This window comes from Heterocephalus glaber, unplaced genomic scaffold (genome assembly GCF_053883595.1).
Source record: "Heterocephalus glaber isolate CG9 unplaced genomic scaffold, H.glaber_assembly_v1.0 deba00001472, whole genome shotgun sequence".
Classification (NCBI taxonomy): domain Eukaryota; kingdom Metazoa; phylum Chordata; class Mammalia; order Rodentia; family Bathyergidae; genus Heterocephalus; species Heterocephalus glaber.
The window spans coordinates 48,720,936-48,736,231 of NW_028258315.1; the positions used below are offsets into that span (position 1 = coordinate 48,720,936).

Consider the following 15,296-nt stretch of genomic DNA (forward strand, 5'->3'; position numbering starts at 1 on the left):
AGTAGTACTCCATTTTATTAAAAAACCCCACATTTTCTTTATCCAGTCTCCAGCTGATGGGCATTTGGGCTGTTTCCAAGTTTTAGCTATTACAAACTGTGCTGCTATGAACATGGGCACACATATATCACTGTGGTATGATTCTTTTAATTCTTTGGGGAAGATCCCCAGCAGTGGAATAGTGAGGTCAAATGGGACTTCCAGTCCTAGTTCTTTGAGGTATCTCCATACTGATTTCCACAGTGCTTGCACCAGTCTCCACTCCCACCAGCAGTGGAGCAGGGTTCCTCTTTCCCCACAGCCCTGCCAGCATTTGTTATTGGTTGATTTCATGCTAGCAGAATTTGGAGAGTATCTTATGTGTAGCTGAGAAGAATGTGTATTCTGATGTTATGGTGTAGAACACTCTGTAGACATCCACTAAGTCCATGTGTTCACATGTTTGGTTCAGTTCTGATATTTCTTTGTTGATTTTTTGTCCAGTCAATATCTGTCTATTTGTGACAGTGGGGTATTGAGGTCCCCCATTACAATTGTATTAGTGGTTATTTTATTTTTCATGTCTGTTAATAATCATTTTACATAGTTGGGTGCACTGTATTTGGTTCATATATATTTATGATTGTTATCTCTTCCTCTTCGATTGTTCCCTTTACAAGGATGTAGTGACCTACTTTGTCTCTTTTAATCAGTCTTGGCTTGAAATCCACTTTGCCTGCAAATAGAGTAGCTACCCCTACTTTTTTCCAGGTTCCTGTTCCATGGAGTATTGCTTTCCATCCTTTGACTTTCAGTCTATGATTTTTTTTTTGAGTAAATGTGTTTCCTGTATACAGAAAATTGTTGGATCTTGTTTCTTGATCCATCCTGCTAGTCTGTTTCTTTTGATTAGTGAGTTGAGACCATTTACATTGATGACTATAACTGAAATATATTGGCTTATCCTTGTCATATTATTTTCCTGCTCTTGGTTTCCTGACTTTTCCCTCTGTTTAATTGCTTGCCCTACCTGGTGGGTTCCTTCTATTGGTGTTCTTGGTGTTGCGGTCTTCATTATCTCTTTCTAAAACATCCTTCAGGGCATTTTGTAGAGCTGGCTTAGTGGTCATGAATTTCTTCAGTTCTTCTTTGTCATGGAAATATCTTATTTCTCCACTGAATTTGGAAGATAGTTTTGCAGCATACATCAATCTTTGTTGGAATTTGTTTTCTTTCAGAACCTGAAATACTTCATTTCAAGCTCTCCTTGATGTAAGGGTTTGCATTGAGAAGTCTGATGTGATTCTGATGGGCTTTCCTTTATAAGTGATTTGTTCCTTTAGTCTAACAGCTTTTAATATTCTCTTGTTATGCTGAACTGCTGGGATCTTGATAATTATTTGCCTTGGTGTAGATTTATTTTGATCATACCTAATTGGAGTTTTATATGCCTCACTTATTTGTGTGTCAAATTCTTTTTCCATATTTGGGAAATTTTCTGCCATTACTTCTTTAAACAGGCTTTTTATGGCATTTGCACTATATTTAACTTTCTCATTGACCATGATCAATCTTATACTGTTCTTCTTTGCATCATCTTGCAATGTTGGATTGATTTTTTTCATGATCCCTTGCCATTTTTAAGATTCTTTTTTCATGGTCATTAACTACAATCCTGTCTTCTAGTTCAAAAATTCTGTCCTCACCTTTGTTCAGTCTATTGTATATACTTTCAATGGAATTTTTAATCTCCTGGATGTCTGTTTGAACCTGTTTCATGAATTCCATTTCTTTCCTATGTTAGGCATTCATGGTTTCCATAATTTTCCTAAGCTCCTCTATTTTAAAAAATCTGTGTCTACTCTGGATTCATTGAGCATATCTTTCATTTTGATCATGATTTGTTTTTTACCTGAGAGATTATTTTCTCTATAACCTCATGCATCTATTTTCTTATTTCTGCCTCTATCATTTCAGAAAATTCAGGTGGGTGACTCCTGATTTCCTGTATCTCGTTGTCTCCTGGACTTATCCTAGGTGAGCTAGAGGTCTGGGATTGCATTTTGTTTCTGTGTCTTTCTTTCTTTCTTTCTTTCTTTCTTTCTTTCTTTCTTTCTTTCTTTCTTTCTTTCTTTCTTTCTTTTTGGTACCAGGGATCAAACTCAGGTCCTTGCACTTGTGAAATTTTTAAAATTTTATTTTGTTTTCTGTATTGATGCTTGTAAATTTCTTATGGCAGATAGCTTTATCACTAGTATCAAGGATGTCCAAGGAAATGTCTATTTTTCAGAGAAGACATATAAATAATTTTATGTCTCATGTGTAAGAATTTGCTTTACTTTAGAAAAAATTGAAAAATATATCCAAGAAAAGGATTTATGAAATATCAGACTAAATAGATCAAATATATTTAGCTAAACTAAGAACAATGTAAATAGTTATATGGTGCAAAATATCCACATCTTTATCTTTTGCATATATCTTTGTACTCTTTAGCATAGTCAGCTTTACATAACCACAGGTTTTACATCCATGGATTTCACCAATCATGGATAGAAAAAAAAGATTTTAAGCTGCATTTGTTCTCAAAATGTACAAGTTTTTATTCTTATCATTTCCTAAACAATAGGACAGTCACTTTTATTACATTTACATAGTATTAGTTATAGTAAGTACTCCAGAGATGACTTAAAGTATAAGGGAGGATGTGTAAGTATTTTGCCAATTTGTATAAAGGATTTGAGCATCTGCAGGTTTTGGTATCTAAAGGGGGTCATGGACCAAGGGATGACTGTGTACATTTATGTAATGTTCTAAGAAATTATAGGGGATGAATTAGGAGGCAGGGATTCAGGCTGACTTTGATCTCAGCAAAGAAGGAAAAGCTTTTGCTCTCTTCAGTTCCAATTACATTTTCTTCCCCAGGCTTCATTTTATAGACCATGGGCTCAATTATTCACAGTATCTTTTTATATCGTCTTGTAAAACTGTAAGGTGAATCATTACAAAATTAATATTCAACAGGCTTTATATAACTCTACTTAATGTAATGCATAACTCAGATTTTTATCACCCCAAGGCCTCTCAAGATCTATAAATGTAACCAACTTAATAAGATACCATATATTTTAACTTTAGCACTACCTCCATGATCTCTACACAAGAAAAACACTAAATTTAGATCAGACAAGTTCACAGACAGGGAGACAGAAATAGGCTGTACATAAAAGGCCAGACTCTGCACAGAGACTCACATGATGTCAACCATGGTTGTGTCCTAATGCATTTATTTTGAGAAACTCATGTTTCTAATAAAAAGCAGCTTATTTTGCTTCCAGAGTACTCACATAAGAACCACTGTAAATTTTTATACTCTTTAAATTATCATCACTTCCCAGGAGGAAAAAAGCTGATGAATTCATTTAGCTATAACCCCCCACCCCCACTGAAATAATTTCCCACCTAGAAGAAGTTTCGTAGATCCTTCAAACCTATGATCATATTTTGTAGGAAAGGAAACTAAGGCCCACAAAATGAAATTACTAGCCTAAGGTCTGACAATTAAAAAGAGCTGGCTATTAAATCTAGGCCATCTGTTTCAGACTAAGTACTTAGTCATTCTCTTTAAGATTTTTTTTCTTGTTTTCATTAGTTATACAGGTTCAATTTAAAACTTTTTAAAAAACTCAGACAAGTACGAAGAAAAAAATTGTTTAATCACTTTCTAAACCTGACTCTGAAATAACTACTGTTAAGCTTCCAGGGGGCAGAGTGATAGAAAACCAAAGAAAGCTTGTAGAGTCATGCCCTGATTTCTTTTCCTTGGCTGGCTGGTGATTATGGGAGATATTTAACCTCCCCCAGCCTCAGTTTCCTTATCAGTATAATGTGGAGAATGAGATCATTTTGCTATGACTGTTGTGAGAACAAACTGGGACAAAATTTTCAAGCCATTTCACATAGTACCTGGCATGTAGCAGACATTAGTAACATTAGCCATAATACTTTTATCCTTCCAGAAATTCATCTGTGTGTACAGGCTTTTATTCTTTAAAACCGGGGTCTCAGTGTGGCTTAGTGGTAGGGCTTCTCTACTATGCAAAATACCCTGGGTGTTATCCTGGGCACAGAAGACAAGAAGATAAAAGGAAAACCAGAAAAGTTCTGTGGACTTTTTTCACCTAATAGCACATCTGTCTTGTATTATTACATGAAAAAAATGCTATAAGATACCATAAAAAGTTTTTCTCCAGTGGCCATCACTATTAGGTGAAAAATGCCCCCAAATGCCATAAAAAGTCATTCTCCAATGGCCTTTCCACTGAACCAAACTAGTTCAAAGGAGTTCAAATATGAACAGTAATCCAGATAGCCAAATACTGGGGTCCTGACTATTAAGAAATCCTTGCAAGCCAAGAGATATCTCAGAATTTTAGGTTATATCCCAAGAAACAAAGCTACAGCTTCCTCCCAGTTGTATCCTGATGATGACACCTTAGCCGAGATACACAGAGTTCCATTCAACGTCTGTCACCTCAGTGCTGACAGCAACCATAAGGGCTCCATAACATACCGTCTCTAGTGTCATCTCACAGGATGCTTTGTGATGTCAGCATGGCCAGAATGGTGATTTCCAGGTGAAGCAGTGAATGGTTTTGAAAATAAAAACTCTCCTACTCTGATCTTCTTTCTTCTTATCCTGCACCAAACAAACAAAAACAAACAAACAATACTCACCACTACCTATATTTGTGAGACTCCATAAAGAACTTGCTATAGCCAGTTACTGGTGGGTGGAAGCTGTAGGCATTGCGGTGATGAGGTTATGAAGCTGCACCCTGGATCAGTGGGAAAGTACACTATGGGTGATTAGTAATGTCTGAAAAGGAAGGTGTCAACAGCAGGGTGGTACACATGCCATGTTTCTGTCCTCCTTGATCTATTTTAATGCCCTCACTTTATAGACACAAAACTATGGTTCATGGAAAATGAGAAATCAGGGCTCATCCACAATTGCAGAGACAGCATGTGGCAAAACTTCTCATAGTCTGCAGCTCAGCATTCCTCTCTCCATGCCTGGCTGCCTTTCTTCTCTGAGAGTTGGATGGTTTCCTCTCTTATAATCATTAGGTAGTCCTGGCATGTTCAACCCATTCAGATCACTTCTGTAATAAATAAATTATGCCAAGATAATTTTAAAAAACCACCATTCCCAGCTTTACATCAAGGCTCTGGCAATAGACAGCACACCACTGTTATGAGGATGGATATTCTATTTTGACAAAAGACAGGTAGTTGCTTTTGTCATCTTGGTCAGAGATACCATAATATGCAGAAGAGAGACAAGCAGGGAATGAGAGATTCTTCCCTAGACTGTCACATAAATGGGTTTCTTCTTTGCACAATGGAGCTTTAAATAAATAAAATATAAAATGAATGTTCATAACAGTTGTGGAGAAATGGCTGTGGAGTTTTGTTTTAATTTGTTCTAATCCTCTGCAGGAAAATGGAATTCAACATGAACCTTTATAATGGTGGGAATTAAAAAGCACCATCACATGTTCATTATTTATTAAGTGCCAGGCATGTGCAAGGCTCCAGGGACACATGAAGCCTTTGGGAAGGATGGACTATATTAAGCATGGTAATAAGTGTGTACATATAAAGGCTGATTAAAAGATACAGTGTGTTTAAATAAAAAATGTTGAAGTAGAAGACACAATGCCATTAATCCCTCTCAGAATCCTCCCCCTCACTTCAAACACACTTATCCCACCATCCTTGCCACTTTCTGAAGCATTTCTGGAAGTCCTCTTAAGTGAGTGTCTGTACAAGGTGTGATCAAAAATGTGGTGAGTGCTGAGGCTGAGTGGTATCCAATGGAAAGGCAGGCTTTACAGTGTGTCCTCATTCATTTTATTCACTGAATCTGGCACTGTGCAACTTCTGGATCTTCTCCAAAGTTAAAATGACCATGAAAGGTAAATGTTTTGGATTGATTCAAGACATCAAGGCACCCATGACAGCATAACTAAAGATGTTCCCAAAAGAGAATTTCCAGAACTGCTTCAGAAAGTGCCAAGAACAATGAAATAAGTATGTCAGGGTGGGGTGGGGGATTTGAGAGGATAAATGGCAGAATATCTTTTACTGTAATAATTTAAAAAATTTAAATATTCACCATATTTTTCTATCTTAACTCATTCAAATAAGAACCCAGTATTTAGAGAGTGACTGGGTAAGGATGAAGGGTCGATCCTCAACAAGAACAGTGTGCTTCAGTAGGAAGTCCCCATGCTTAGGCGCAAGACAAGAGTGTTAGAATTCTGTTTCCTGGCACTTACCTAGTGAGTGACCTTGAGCAAGTCACTTAAACTTTCTACTCCATTTCCTTATTTGTAAAACAAGGCAAATAATTCCTACCCTGTTGGGATTACGCCAGGTTTTGAGTTAAGGGTTATTAAATTCCCAGGGAACCCTGGCACAAAGTATTGGTTCAACACGTATTTATCAAATGAATGAAAGAATTATCATCAAACATATATTGGATCTTTAATAGAAAAAAGGGCCCTTGGGTAGAGAGTGATGGAGCTGGAAGTAATGAAACATTAGCCCTGCCTTGTACCTAGTTAGAGACTGAGAATATATAGTGAAGTCATGAAGAAGCACATTCCACGTAGCCTGGGCGGAGAGTGTTCCATAACAGAACTGCCTAACAAATATGTAACATGGGCCACAAGGGAGAGGTACCTGTAGAACTTTCCAATTTCTGATGGAGACATTAATAAAAGTAAAAGGAAGCATGTAAAATAAGTCTATATATTTAATGCAACATAGCCACAATATTATCACTTTCACATATAATCAAAGTAAATTTATTGATGTGATCTTTTGTGTTCTACTTTGTTTCTTTTTTTGGTACCAGGGATTGAACTTAGGATCTTGAGCTTGCGAGGCAGGCAGCAGAACCACTAAACTAAATCTCCGGCCCTCTAGTTTGTGTAATAAGCCTTCAACATCCAAATGTGGCTTATACTTGCACTATATTCCAACTCAGCCTCACCATGTTTCAGATGCTCAGTAGCCACATGGAGCCAGTGACTTCTATACCAGGCAACAAGGTTATAGAAGTGTGAAGATGAGAGTTTGCTGAAGATTCAGACAGTCAAGGGGACTTTGGGAGGGGAAGGGCTTGGGTAGGATGGTGTGACTGCTAATTCTAATGTGTCAACTTCATTGAATTAAGAAATGCCTAGTACATTAGTAAGATGTGCTCCAGTATGTCTGGGTGGGTCATGAGACGTGACCTTGGGTAGTATCTCTGGTCTCTAACCAGTTCCTCTACGGCTCTGTTCCTCTGCTTTGTTTCCTGGTCACCATGGACTAAGTAAGCAGCTTTGCTCTGCCATGCTTTCTGCCATAATGGCCCTGCTTTGGAGCCAGCCAGCCATGGAATGAATCACCTCAACCCTGAGTCAAATAAACCTTTCCTCCTTTAAGTTGTGGATGCCAGGTATTGTGTCCAGAAACAGGAAAGTTGACTAATACAGATGGGTATTCAAAAGCCAGATGAGATGTTTAACAGCTCTCTCCAGGCACAGTACTGCATTAAACACCTTGCAGATGCCCCTTCCCATGGCCAGCTGCACTTTGGGGACTCTCTGGACCTACTCCTACCAGTGCGGAGGCCATACTCCTGTACATGGTTCTAACTTTCTGTTGGCACCTTCAGACTCTCAGATTGTCCTTTGCTTCCTGAAATCCTCAGACTTGGCATGATGCACAGTGCCAGTACATGGGAAATAATATATATTTTTGGTATGAGACAAAGTACAGACTTGAGGGGGCCACATTCTCTCCAGACTGTCAGAGCTCTGGTTTGTCCTCCAGCTTAGAGAGACATACAAATGGTCTCAAGTTAAACAAAGGCCAGGAACATCCTCAGAAGAAGACCAGGCTGAGCATGGGCTCCCCACAGGGAAAGAAAGACACATGGCCCGGCTCTGGGAGGTGGCATTGTCAGAGAAGACCTAAGAAAAGGAGAAGACAGTGGATGGATCCTTTCATAACAGGTCTGGGCTAAGTGTGTTTTCTAAAGTGAGATGGAGTAAGGACAGCCACGTGGCAATGAAGTATACAGTGTGCAATACTAGAATAATAAAAAATATTAATAATAAATACAGGAAATTGAGAAAGATGGATTTTAGAGGAGAGAGGCAGAAGTGTGTGAACCAAGAGTCTCACAACAGCTCAGCATACCTTCACCTAGGTGAGTGCTTGAAATAACTCGTGTAGTGGACCCACATGGATCACAGTGCAGGGCTGCACACACATTTGCCTCTTCCTCAGTCTTGTCCCATACCATTGCTCAGGAGTTAAGACCACAGCAACAAACTCAGGAAAGCAAATCAGTAAGAGAAGTTGGTTGAGTGAGAAGTCAGGACACCCTTTCCCCACAACTCCCTGCTGTGTCACCAACAACCCCAATCCCAATAAAGAGAATGAATTTCTGAGAGGCCTCTAATCCAAGCTCATTACCATCATTATGGGAAGTACATCCTGTGTGTAGAAGAGCCACCCTCTAATTCACCCAAATGTTGGCAGGTGGGAAGATGATCCCAGTGTGTCTAAGTCTTGTAATTTTCCCGAAGTTTTAAGCAGAAATTTTACGTGGTATTTTCCAACTTTTAAATATCTTTAGTTATGTCAATACTTCGTGGCCTGTACCATGAGAGCCAAAAGAAACAGACCCTAGGGCTGTCAGCTTGAGGGTTCTACTCTCAATTCAAGAAGACATGGTCAGGGTCATTTCTGTGTCCTCCATCATTTGCTTATAGTTGCTTAAAACAGAGCCATTGGATACCTGTTCCATTTTTCTTTGAGGCTTAACTCAGATTATGCAAATGAGTTTAGCATAGTTTTGGCACACAATAAAGACAGTTAATAACTGGTGTCAGCTAACCCTAAAGAACTTCTGAAATTTATTTCTAACTATTTTGTAGGGATCAAATCACAGGATACCCCCAGAGACAAATGTCTGAAACAGGGCTCCTTTCCCACAAATGACTCCCTACCTCTTCATTTCTGTTTCACAGTTTAGATTAATGAATTTTCATGTTACTTAGTCAATTCATGAAAACCAATGTGTTCACAAAAAGGAAGTAAAGGAAAAAAAAGAGCAGCCTAGACAGAAGTATAAGTTTTCTAGAAAGTACTCTGACAATGGCTAGGAAATGACTGGAATGATTTATATGCTTTTTGGCTTGGCTAATCCAGTTGAGAAATTCAGTTTAAGGAAAAAATAATGGTTTTTGATAAAGCTTTAAATTTAGTTGAGGAATTTAGTTTAAGGAAAAAGTGATGGTTTTTTCATAAAGCTGTAATCTCAAGAATGTTTATGATAGTGTAATCTATAATAGAAACAATTAAGGAAATTAAATGCCCATAAATAGAGGATTGATTGCAAGAGTTATGCTGATTTTTCTCCATCACAATCCCTGTGATTTCCAGAGCACTTATGCTAATTGCACCTCCTGCAGTAAACTCTAGAAAAGCAGAGACCATGACCATCTTATTTACCATTGTTTAAGAGCTGTCACATAATAGATGCCAATAAATATTTAAATATACAAGGCAGCTATGTAGTATGATTCCATTTTAATGAAAATCATACATATATTTATGGAAGTATGTTATTAGTGCTCTTCCTTAGATCAGGGGTCAGAAGACTATAGTTCTTGGGCTTGCTAAATAAAATTTTACCAGAACATAACCACACTTATCCCTTTACATATTGTCTATGGTTGCTTTTGTGCCACAGTGGCAGAGCAGAGTAGCTGGAATGGTGACTGCCTGGTCCACAAAGCTTAAAATATTCATTATTTAGCCTTTTAGAGAAAAAGTTTGCTGATTCTGCTCTAGATGGTAAAATGTTCTTCTGAGGAGTCTAATTTACACAGACACACACACACATACACAAGTGTGAATATGTGTATGTATGCATGTGTGTATACAATAAGCATACACTACTTTTAGTACCAGAGATAGTTTTTACAAAAAGAAAGAAAGAAAAGAATAAAAGAATGAAGAAGAGAAAAAGGGAATTAGTTGTCTATATTTTAATAATATGGAAAAGTTGTCCATAATCAGTGAAAATTTGAGAATGGTCTGAACAAAATCATTGTATTTTTGTAATGTATAGATAAAACACTAGAAGGAAATATACAAATGGCTGTGTTTGGGTAAAGGAACTGCAAATAGCTTTTATTGATCTTAGTTGTTATTTTCCAAAATAAATAGGCTGCACTTTTGAAATAAAATAGATGATATTGAAGAGAAAGACACAGAAAAGAAAGTATCAGCTAGTGTTTCTACCAGTCTTTGACAATAAGCAAGGTAACAGCTGTTTGGGGGTCCTGAAGTGTGTTCCTCTGGGCACTCTGCTTATCATTCCTGCACTCTGATAAACTGGTAACATGGCCAAAGTGGAGGGGTTGAAGCCAAGGGCCACTTTTTTCCTGAAGTATGTATGGGTACAAGGCCCCCAACTTGGTATGGATCCTTTTTCTTTATATTTAAATTAAAAAAAAAATCCTTCCAAAGCACAGCTTAACTCCATCCAAAATACAGCTTAACATTTCTTCCTAGATTAGAATAGATGTTTTCTGCCTAAGTGGTCAACACAGGTCGCATCTCTCTACACCTAGTTTGGATATCTTGCCCCCCCCACCTCCCCAACCAGGGTCTATGTGTGAAAGGCTTGGTCTCCAAAATGGTACCATTTTGAGATGGTGGAATCCATAAGAGGTAGGACTCAAGTCTTCTGAGGAGGTAGGCAAGTCTTCTGGTCATTACAGACATGACTTTGAAGGGGACAGTGGGCCTACAGTCCCTTCTTTTTCCTCTCTTTTTGCATCCTGGCCAAGAGGTGAACAGCTTTGCTCCACCACTTGCTCCTGCCATGATGTGCTCCCCTAGGCCCAAAGCAGTAGGAACAACTGGCCATGGATTGAAACCTCCCAGACTGAGTGAAAATAGACCTTTTCTCTCTTATAAGTTGATTCATCCTTGGAATTTGTTACAGTAATTGAAAACTAACTAACATACCACCTAGTTCAATTCCCTGACTTAAGTTTTAGCTGAGAGTTGGGGAAACATTGGCAGCTCCCACCTCCTAAAGGAAAAACCCCTGGGGCACACCTTAATAATGAGGTCTTGGCAGAGAGGAGACCCTGGTGCCCTGAGAATCCATCTTTCTTGGCTTTTCCCCTTCCCTTGCTTGCTCTCCCCAGGTCTCCCTCCTGCTTCCAGAGACTCTCCTCCCAAATTAGCTTTCTGCACTCTGCTTTGTAGGAAGTTATAGTAAAAACGTTGATAAGAAATATCAAGCCAATAATAATAATTATGCCACAGAACCCCAGAAGGCTTTCATAGGTGGTGCCAAAAAGGCTCCTCGGTTTCTAGGATACATTCATCCATTGTCAGGCTATTTATTAGATGTCTACATGGGGGCCACACACATGCCGGGTATGTGACAATGAACTACAAAGATATTGCCACAAAGCACAGGACATTAAGCAAGGATCATGCAAGTTATTCTGTGGAAGCATAGGAAAGATAAGAACATATAAGAAAACTTGTGGGACGTTTGGCTTGGGGTTTTTGAATAGACAACTCTTAATGTGAGCCTGAAAATAGGAGTTAGCCAGAGTGGAGAGGCGCCATGATGTTTCCTCCATGAACAAAGGCTGAAAATGGAGGGTGAGTATTTGACAGGCTGATTAAACAAGTGAAAGGGTTTTGGAGAACAACAAAAATATACAGCCAGCTAACATTCTGCCTTTTCATCTCACATGCGTTAAATATCCCAAGAGCTGGACAAGTACTTGGATACCTTCAGGGTATTAATTACCAAGAGGACCAAGGCTGCTGTTAAGATTTAAATATGGCCTGGGGAATCATCCTTGTAATCAGAGGCAATGTAGCTTTTGGATTCTACTCCTGTGAACTGCAGAGAGTCTGACTTTTCTACTAGGTGGTACAAAAGTACTCTTAACTTCTTTCAAAAACCCACAGCTTTGGGGTCACAAAGATGTCACCTAAAATTGGTTTGAAGGGCACCCACCTGCTGAAATACCTACAGAAGAATGTGATCCTTACAAAGCTTTAGGGCACAGACACTTCCTGAGTCTTTGTGGCAGCTTAAATGAGCCTCACTTCTTTCTAAACACGTGTACTTTTGCACAGTGTTTTATGTGCTAAGAAAATGCCATAAATATGTCTTTGGTGCTTCCCTGTTTGTGATCGATTGCCTTTTTGCTTGCAGCAATCTTGTAAGAGTTTTGCTTCATATTTTTATTATTCTCACTGCATACTAATTTTTCAAACATTTTAGTAAATTATGGTTCTCTGGTTCCTACTTCAGAATCGTTTAACTGATTTAATGAGCTCTGTCTAATTACTGCATTTCACCTTTCATAGTAGAGTGCAGCAGTGTTTGGGCTGCAATGGCTGGGAGTAGCTCAAACACCAGAAAGGAAAAATAATGAGGACAGGTAATGCATGACCCACAACAATTCATTTTACACTAGATAGAATTCTTAAGAATATAGGGAGATAGATCTGTATATATCTTCATTAATTCACTCATTCATAATTCATTACATATTTGTAAAATGCTTGTATGTGCCAGGCACTGTGAAAGACAGCAGAAGAGCTGAAATGGTGCTTCTTAGGCCACAGTCACTCTGTTGGGGGCATCAAACACAGTTGCTGAGGACTTGTGAGCTCGTCTGTGCACAGGTGTCCCATGGATGTATGGGGACTGGTTCCTCAACGCACTTATGAACTAAAACCCATAGCTCCTCAAGTCCCTTCTATAAAATGGTAGGGTACTTGCATGTAATCTATGTGTATCCTCCTATATATTTTCTTTTTTACTGTTTGTTCATTTTGTTTTTGAGACAGGGTCTCACTATGTTGCCCAGGCTGGCCTTGAACTCCTGGGCTCAAGTGCTCCTCCTGCCTCAGCCTCCTGAGTCACTGGGACTACAGGCACACATCACAGAGACTGGCTTCATTCCCCCCTACTTTAAATCATCTCTAGATTTCTTATGACACTTAACTAAATGTCAATGTGGTATAAATAGTTGTTATATCTTACTGGTTAGGGAACAATGACAAGAGCAAAAAGCCTGTACATGTTTAGTACAGATGTGATTATTTTTCAAAAATTTTTGATCTGTCTTTGGTGGAATCCATGGGTATATAACCCATGACTATAGCGAAGTCCCAGTATGTGTAAACCCTGGCTTCCCATTTCTTAGCCCTACGACCTTGGGCAAGCCAATTAACCAATTTGTACCTCAGTTTCCCTGTCTGTAAAGTGGGGGTTTAAATAGCAACTATACCCACAGAACTGTTGTGGACATTAAATAAGTCAATCTAAACAAAATAGGTAAAAGCTTGCTCAGAGCACAATTGGCGCTCTAAGTGTTGCCTCTTTTTGTTACTGTTGTTTTGTGCTTAACTATAACTAACTCATGACAATCATAGTTGTCCATCTCCTAGCTACCTAGCTATTTAGTTATCTATTATTCATTCTTATTTATTGCTTGCCTCCTTCATCAAATTATAGGACTCATGAAGATAGGAACTACATGCTTGGTGCCTGGCACTGCATTTGGCTTATAGTAAGGTACCAAAAAATGTTTGTTAAATAAACAAGGAGACGAATAAATGGTCCTGTCTCAGGACACATGACTCCATTCACTCTCCACAAGTCTTTTGCTTAAGAGATTTCCATCACATGTGCCTATCAAATGCCATTTGTTGAAAATTCCACATGGTTTTATATCCAGATGGTGCCTATGACAAAGGGACAGCGTTCTGGCATGCACGAGAGTTGCCATGCCAGATGATGAGCCAATTCACTGTATTATTCATCATCGAATGTTGCTGGCCAGAGAACTGACTTGCTGTCAGCTGAGCTCTCCAACAGTTGAAGAAAGAGGCTGATCTGGGGAGGGGGGTACTATGGATTGAACCCAGGACTTTTGCACTAAGCTACATCCCCATGCCTTTAAAAAATTTTTTTTGAGATAGGGTCTCACTAAGCTGCCCAGGCTGGGCTTGAACTTGTGATCTTCCTGTCTCAGACTCCCAGAGTGCTGGAATTACAAGCATGTGCCACTGTATCCAGCTAAGAGGCTAATTTTTAATGGAAGCCAGTAGCATCATTAAAGAGATATGGAGGTGGTAGGAAGATGAGGGATAAAAGAGAGATCCTTCTCACTTACAATGAAGTCACCACATTGAGAAAATTATGACTTCTCCAGCCTCTCCGTTTGCTGTTTTTGTGCACAGAGGACACAAATTATCATCAGTTATCCCCAAACATGTTTATGGACCAGAATCTTCTGGAAAGCTTCTTAAAATAGATTCCTCCAGGGCAGGCATTCACAAACTTCTATAAAGGCTAGGGAGTCAATATTTTGAGCTTTGCAGGTTATGTGATCTCTGTCGCAACTACTCACGCTCAATTTTACACTGTGTAGCCAAAGTAGCCACAAGCGTGTGAGGGAACAAGGGAGCCAGGACTGAGCCAGCTGCCCATGGGCCACAGTTTCTGACCCCAGCCCTAGATCATCTGTGTCCACCTGGCCAAAAGCTAGTTCTCTGCATATTTTCAAAAGCCGCTCTAAGTGACCCAGGGCAGCAGATACACCTGGGAACCTCCATGTTAGAGGACACATAAAGCTCCTTCCAGCTCTAACTGGAGCTGAGATTCCACAGTTCTAACTTTCACAGTGAGCAATGACTACACACAGTCAACACTGTCTAGATAGTGATTCCAATGTACTTTCAACCACATGGCATCTAGGTATTAGCTTTCCACATCTGAAGTTTTTACTCTCTCAAATTAGATTCTCTCCTTTATGAAAAGTTTGGATACTTTTGTCTTTAGATCTCAAGCACTTGTGTTTTTTTATGACAATTTCATTGCTAAGTTGAAAATTATAAGTTTAATGTTATCTCTTTCAGGCACTAAAGTAACACGATACAAGTGAGCCTCCACTTTAAGAAAAGAGGATACATAAAAATGTGAAGCTGGAAAACAGCCGAGGAGTGTTGACAGTGTTTGGATTGGAATGCCCTTTTTATAGGAAACCTTCTTACTGAAAATCACAACTTTTGGGTGACCATACATTCGGATTTTCCAGGACAGCCCCAGTTTTCACCCATTTTCCCTAAGTAATTCACACAGTGATCCTTTGCCCTCTCTAAAGTATCCTGTTTGTATAGTGAATAACCTACTC

General features: G+C 39.0%; 1 protein-coding gene across 2 annotated transcripts in view; it reads right to left on the reverse strand.

Moving 5' to 3' along the window:
• Window positions 1–15,296, reverse strand: part of Frmd4b (FERM domain containing 4B) — a 351,908-nt gene that overhangs the window by 264,339 nt on the left and 72,273 nt on the right. Inside the window, exon 1 of one of the 2 annotated variants that reach the window (XM_087182006.1) lies at window positions 4,553–5,245. The exons of the other annotated variant lie outside the window; for it this stretch is intronic. The gene's annotated coding sequence lies outside the window, so the exon portion shown is untranslated. Of the gene's footprint in view, window positions 1–4,552; window positions 5,246–15,296 lie in introns of those variants that run through there. 2 annotated transcript variants of the gene reach the window in all.